The following is a 7,936-nucleotide window of genomic DNA, read 5'->3' as shown; positions in this document are numbered from 1 at the left end:
ATAGGAAATGATATATAAAAGCTCTCCTCCTAAGACTGTACTTTTGCCTCCCCCCTCCCTCCACCTAAAAAACTTTTTTTGTCCTTAATTTGTTCTCTAAATGTCTATTATTTCTTCAATTTATTCTAATATTTTATTTTGTGTTTTTTCATGACAATTTAATTACACTTTTTTCTTAATTTTTCCTTGTTAATTTTTTTAAATAACTTTAATGTTAGGTTCGTACATTGCACCCTCTCAAAAATTGAATGTTGCGGTTCCGCCCGGTTGTTGTGGATGTTAGTGTTATTTATATATTATTTAAATTTTTTTGAACTGTAATTGATAATAGTGTTTAAACTGTCAATTTTTTATAATGCTACAGGCTTTTACGGCGACTAAAAACCGACACGGTTTAGCGCCGAACATTCAATACGGACCAGACCTGCTTTCACCAAGTAGGTGTTTTACTATCTACATAAGTTCACCTTTGCAATTATGGGCTCTTTTTTTGGTTTTTTTTTGTTGGGTGGGGGTTTTGGTTTTTATCTTCGGCATTTTCTTTTGTTTTTGGTTTGTTGTTTGTTTCGCCGCAATCTTTTTTGGTTTTTTTTGTTTCCTTGATTTAAATGGAAGGATATGAATTTTGTTTTTTTTTTGTTTTTTTTTTGTTTTTTGGTTTTGTGTTGGGCTTTTTAAGTTCGATACATGAAAGAGCCCTAATTTTTTTAAATAGTGTTTTGTAAAAGATAAATTTTTTTATAAATAATTATTAATAATATTTAACGTATTAGAGTATATTTGAAGTCTCCTTGAATAATTTAGAAGTAATTTTAAATTATTACAATAGTAATAATATTCTTAATTTGTTAATTACCTATTTTATATTTATTTTAGTATATTTAAATATACATGCCTCAAAACTACACTTCAGCCACACCTACGATCACCCGATTTATCTATAAACCACCAATACCCCTTGTTACGTATTTACAGTCAAATATCATATCAACTATACAACATAACTGCAAAACAGTACGCAAACAGTATCTCACAAAAATCCCAACTTACTCTTAGTATTAATATTTAGAAAATAATAATTAATAAAACATAATTAAAATAATTTTTAAAACTATTGTTTTTGCTGTTTTTAAATAATTAGCAAATATATTATGTCATTTTTTGAATAAAAATAATTTTAATTAAAGAGGATAAAAATCTGTGCAATTTGATATATTATATCACGTATCTTCTTCCTTGCGATAAAATAAATGGGTTTTTGATTTTTTAAGTTTTTTGATTTAAAATGAATAACTTAAACAACCTACTTTAACCAATTAATTAACACACCTTCAACATCCGGCCGCCCGGCGATTGTCAGATGACGTGGCGGCTGGATTGGTAGTTTCAAACTCGTGCCGGTCCAACCCTCACTTTATATGGCTATGCTAAGGTGGCTAACGAGTTTCCTACAATATGACGATCTATAGAAGCTTGCCGTGACCTTATGCTTATAGGCCCGTGTGTTGCATTTGGTATGTCGATTTGACCATCAGAATAATACGCATAACAACTAATGAATAGAAGCAACGTAAATAACTGGAAAAATTGGTTGTTTGGCCGCGGTGGAGTCACGACTGACAACAGTGTATTTGTGCCCTGGCACATATTCACAGTTTTAACTACTGGATTTTGGGCTCTAATAACCTTCGAAAAGGCGGACTGCGCTTGGGCAAAAATGAATTCATCTGAGCTAAAAACTACTAAGCCCGGCATCTCCAACTAAAGATGAGACAAGTGTTCATTCGATTTTTTACTGGCGTGTTTAATAAATCAAACCTCAATGAAATTGGAAACAGACGGCGCATTCGGAATTTTTCAAAAGCCGCTGAAAAATTGACGTATTACTATCGGAAAGCACACTAGTAATGGAAACGTGTTTTCTAAGTGTAGTGTAATATTACATGGCAATCACATGCAACTCATTAGAACCTTGATGGTTTACCGGCGGATATTGTTGCGGAACTAAGAAGGGTGTGGAGATTATATGAAGTCTCCTAGCCGTATGTGAATTTGACTTAATGACGTCAAAAATGTCCCCAAAAAAAAAAAAACACACACACAAATCACTTTTATGTGAAATGAAGAGTTAGATATATATAGGGAAAATGTTGAATATGAATGAGTAAAGGTCAAAATAATCGATGCATATGAAAATTAACCAAAACACAATGGCAGTAGGAAGACAACCAATTCAGACACTACCAATGTCATAGCAGCATTGATCACCATCCAAAAAAAAGTCCTGCCGCAGAACTGCAGGTAAGAGGAAATCAGCCTGAGTTTCTTCATCGCTCTCACTTTACGATGCTATTTGTAAAAGTCTTACTATAACTACATCCAAATATAACACTTAATGAAATAAATTAATATAGGCCACAAAATAATTGAAATTTCATTGCATTTGTTGCACATAATACAAAAGTCAAGTATTAATATTATGAGCATTATATATAACCCTAAATATCATGATAATCAACTCTTAACGATTATACAAAGAAACATTTCGTCAAATAAATTTAGCGTAATTGTAACTATTTACATCAATAATTTTAATTATGCAATTTATGTGAAGAAAATGATATATACAGTAAGTAAGGAAATATAAGAACATACGCACAAATCGAAATATTGAAATCCTCTCATTGAAATTTAAATATCAGTTATCAACCTTGTGTCAGTGATTCATAACAGCACTCATCTAACACAAATATATATCTAAATTAACCTTATACTATATCAATATAGTATGCATTAGTACAACCTTAATCCTAGTTGAGAGAGGAGTTAAATGTAGTAGTTTAGCTGATCAGATTGCACTATTATTAAACCCAGCATATAATGCCATGTTCCAATAATTAAGTTAGCATCTCCTTAATTGATTAGTTTAAAAATAACAAAATTAACAAGCATAAGTAGACAGATCCTAAATGTATTTTTAATCATCGTAAGAAAAAAACTTAAAACTAATTAATATTTTTGGTTTTTTTTATATATATATTAAAGGAAATTGAATATCCAGATGCGCCACTATAGAAAAATCACGTATTTACCTGGCAGATTTCCGGCGAAAAAATTCCTTCGTTTTCTAGCGGATTTTTCCGACGGGAGCCGTATTTTTCCGGCCAGGTAAAAACAAGGTAAAAATATTTAAATGGCTAAAAAAATTTGCGCCGAAAAATTTCTGGCGCAATTTTGGCCGCAGGGAAAATTTCCGTGTGGAATAATAATAATAAGCGTAAGCTAAAATTTTGGCCGAAAAAACCTGGCAAAAATTATGTCAGTAAATATTTCGTTCTAATCCGTTAGATATTCCGTTGAAAAATCAACGAAATCCAAAATTCATCTGTAATGAGACGATTTTTCTATAGTGAAAGCTATCAAATGAGAAATGAATATCACGTAATAATGGATCAAGTCAATTTGCTAACTACTTATTTAATTATAGTACTTGAAACTTTAAATAATCTATTTAATATGAATAGTTAATGAAGTATAATATATGGGCTAATACACCTCAAAAAGTTTATTGGTGAAGAGCAGAGTAATCATTTAAGTGATTCAGGCAGAACAGCATCAAGCGTAGAAATTCCTTTTATTGTGCACATGAAACACAATCAGTAAGCAGCAAGATTGTACGTACTATAATATTTTCTTTAATCTATCAACCTGTTGGGCGTCAAGCTATGGCTAGTTTCAGTGCATCAATTCATTGTATCTCCATGCTTAGGTAACCTCACAATAACAAATGTTGGTTGGAGAAAATGACTCGATAAATTTTTAATCTCTCCATGCATGCTAGTTTTCTATACCGGGCAAAGACCAAGTTTTTTTTTAGGAAAAACTAGGTGTTTTTTTTGTATTACTTCGTATATGCTCGGTTATTGTTTTGTTTGGCTTAGTATGCCCGTATTAAGGTTTTTCAGACACCGATTTATTTAACAGTCTAACCCTTTGTAATCACACATGATGATATTCCTTCGTGTAATAGACCAAATAATAGCTTAGCAAATACCGAGCAAAATCCCAGTTTTAATGGTGGTATTCTAAGGGTTTTTTCGAGAAAAAGAGGTATGCCGTGATTCTCTACGTCAGGCCGGCTGGGAGGACTGCTCTATATAATTATGACAGTTCTATTTCAATGAGGGAGGAGGGGTTTATTTATAGATTTCCTAGGAGTGGGGGCCAATTGACCCGTTAAGGATCTATAGAGTAGTAGAGAGCTTCCCACATTTAAGGATAAGATGACGAAAGATGTGGTTTTGGATGGCACCCTATGGCCGGATGCTCGAAAACGAAATCCGGTCAACCTTGATCATCGGACTCGTTGCTAGACATTTGAAGGTCTTAATAGCATCCGTCGGAGCTACATTCCCGTGATCTTTTGATGGCTCATTGTGGAGAAATGTCATCCCGCGTCCGAGCCGCTCTACGAAAGTTTGAAGTCCGCTACAGGTCTGGAAAAAAAAAATAAGATTCGATTAATAAGCATGGTCACGTTTGAAAACCGTTTGGAAATCCAAATTAATGTTTGAAACTTCCAATAACGCTTCAGCCATATGAACTCTTGGAGCGCGGCGCTCATTCGCCAGAGCGGCATCAGATTGAGTTCGAATTTGGTGTCTTGGGTTCAAATATTTCTCAAGATGTTCAGTTCGGCTATAAGATTTGCTGTCACATCCTCCCAGTTCGATTGGTCCCAATTTTAGACCTTTGGAAGTTTCCAACTTGATTTTTCGAGGCTGTATCAAGGATGGTTTGCATGACTCTACTATATATCCGTAATTAATTACCAGCTCTACAAATTTACACTGATATAACACCCAGCTGACAAATAATATAATTATATGATGTTTAAAGAGCATTTCATGCAAGCTTTTCAAAACTTGAGCAGGGAGCAATTATGAGTACAGTCGAGAGGATTAAGTCGGCATGCATGATGTGAATTATGGCACGATTATGTGAGTAGAGTTTGACTGTTGACTCGCATAGCTGAAATGATCAAGTGGGAGGGAGAGGGAAAAAAAAATATATAACATAACAAATGGCTAATGCCATTAAAGTTGCAAATACGGTCCGAATTACTGAGCAGATATGCTTACATCATGAACGAGCATCGTCCTTTGTATACTTCATTAACTAGGTTCCTAATAGATGGCAGTTCATGGCTATTTATAGCCCCTTTTATTTGAGAGCAAGGAAATATTTTATAGTGTTAATAAGAGAGTAAGCCGTATCCATAGCATATGACGAGGATCTAATGCAGGCTTTAATTATGGAGATTCTTCAAAACTACCTTTTACTTAGACACACTATATATATATTTCAAATTGATATAAACGTACAGCTATTCACATGATTAATCATCTTTTCAAACACCAATACGCTATATACCTTATTAGCATTCGATAATCCATAAGCTCTCTGATCTCTCTCTATTATTCTTTGAGGATGCTGAAACCGTGGTTCTCTAGGGAATCCGAGAATCTTCAAATGCAAACTGAAATGCATCTGGGATTGTGGTGGGAAATACCACCTTCCAAGATTAGGGCTGCACGTGACGCATTCTGGTTGGTCTCACAAACGGTGAAACTGTGTTCGGCGTCCACACGGAATATCTCTCTGTCGGGACCTGTGGTTTCAATTGTCCCTCACATAAATGAATGTAGCATATGTGAGAACAGGCTTTAAATGCAATATGATGGGGTGTTAATGCGTGGGAGGACACCGTGAAGAGGTCGACATATATAGAATACTAATAGATTCAAGATTAATATTCTAAATCGCACTACTATTATTGATCGTTGTTTAGGTTGGAGAGTTTGACCAAAAATCAAAAATCTATATGATATTTAGAAACAACCCTAAGCTTTTTGATGAACCTCACATGCCCATTTACGTGCAAAGAAGGAGTGGTTGAGGCAATGCGGGCTATTATGAATGAGAAGTTGCGATAATTAGGTGGCAGTTGGGGCTACAGAAGATCTTACTGCAACTCATCGAGGTCATGAAATCATATTTGTGTCGTTACACATTGAGTCAACCTGGGTTGACCTGGTCAACCAATGGAGTTGACGCAAAGGCCTACAACAGCCCCACGTAATGGGCTCAAACAGCTCAGATACTATTTAGACTCGCCATTGAACTGAGTGGAGATATTGATAAAGATGGTCTTAGGCATATATTCCTGGCTTGGAGGTCACATGTTAGACGCAAATGGTCAAATCAATGCCTCGGTGGTCCTAGGTTATTAAATAATCTAAGATTTAAAGAATATTGTCTGAGGCCCAAAATCGGAATTGGTCACTCATTAATGGTCCAAACAATCTAATACAGTCTACTCTCAGTTTAAAAAACGTTGTGGTGTGTTCAGACAGAAGTGCCAGGTGCTACGTTTTACATGCAACTAATACAATCTATTTGGTGACTCACAGCCTAAAATATTAAGAATATGTAATCTAATTTGGATGTCTGACTCTCTCAACATTTTCCACGCTATGCTTCCGTTTCGTATACTATCTCTAGAGTAAATCCATCATCACCTGAGCATCCTCATCTTCACAACACTAACTTAAATTAGTGCTTTCTCTTTTAAATGTCAAATTCTGGCGCCATACAACATTGCAGTCTCACTAATCATCTTATTAAATTTTCGCCCTTAAGTTTCAGTGGTACTTTTCTGTCACGGGGTCAGGTACAATAGTGAGGCTTAAGGTGGACACGAAGCATTCTCTCATTCCACGTCTTAGTGTCAAACCAATAGCCAAGGCTATGTTAATTCTACTAATAATATCGATTTCATTCCTTATTTTTATGCCAAATGCTATTGATAACAATGAGACCCAGTAATTTAAATGAGACAGATTTGAGACTTCTTATTAATGCTGGATTTGATTCGATCTATGCCACGAAAATTCAAAACCCAGATGACACGATAGACATGATTACTGAGGAGAGCAAGCTAGAAACCACTCAATAAGTATGTCAATTCGGCATCAAGATCTATTTAAGAAAATCTACTTATGAAATACACGAAAAACCTTTAGCGCCAGAACTGGCACCATACCGGTTGACGCTCACTAATGCTAAATTTTAAGGTTTTAACACTCTCAACTACTCCATAGTCAATACAAGTCATATGCAGCAAGAAATAGTAAATCTCATATCACTGTAATAAATTAAAAGCTGTAGACAAGCAAAGAACTAAACCGACAGTATTATATAAACATCCTTATCTTTGCAAATGTTTAGTAAGTAACATCCATAATCTCAAAGCAAAAGGATAAAGTTTGGCTTTAAGCAAGCTAATGCATATTCCTGATGTACGTTCAGACTCGCCACTAATAGGAAATCCTTGAATACACTTATTAAATATAAATTATAATATAAGTATTTTAATTGGGATAAAAAAACAAAAGTCTATTATTCTAAATATGACTACTTGAACAAATTAATAAGATAAATAAAGAGGCTACACAGTAAGCCCTAATAAATGTCCTATATTTCAATGTAATAAATGTAGTGTAAGACTAGTTTAGTTCAAATTTTATGAGGTAAACCTAAAGTTAGCATGTTTTGAGGCGAGAACTTTTAGCATTGCAGGGCGCTCGTGCTTGACGCGCCGCCTACCAATACCGCTGCTCTTCACCACGTTGCGCGCTCCACACGCATTGGCGCACGCCCGCACCTGACGCGCGTCACCAACCACCTTGCCGCCGTCCGCAGCCACGATTTAGTTTGCCACCACCCGTCATTAGTCCACCACCATTACTGCATTTGTTGTTGGTGGACGGCCCTAGTCACAATCGCCAGCGCATGCCACGTTACTGACGCTATGTTCTTGTATTGACGTTATCGTTATTGTGTGCGGTCGCGGGCGTAGATTTTATGGTTTCGT

The sequence above is a fragment of the Dendrobium catenatum genome, unplaced genomic scaffold (assembly GCF_001605985.2).
Source record: "Dendrobium catenatum unplaced genomic scaffold, ASM160598v2 fragScaff_scaffold_1226, whole genome shotgun sequence".
In the NCBI taxonomy this organism is placed as follows: domain Eukaryota; kingdom Viridiplantae; phylum Streptophyta; class Magnoliopsida; order Asparagales; family Orchidaceae; genus Dendrobium; species Dendrobium catenatum.
Note: the sequence above shows the minus strand (reverse complement) of the source record.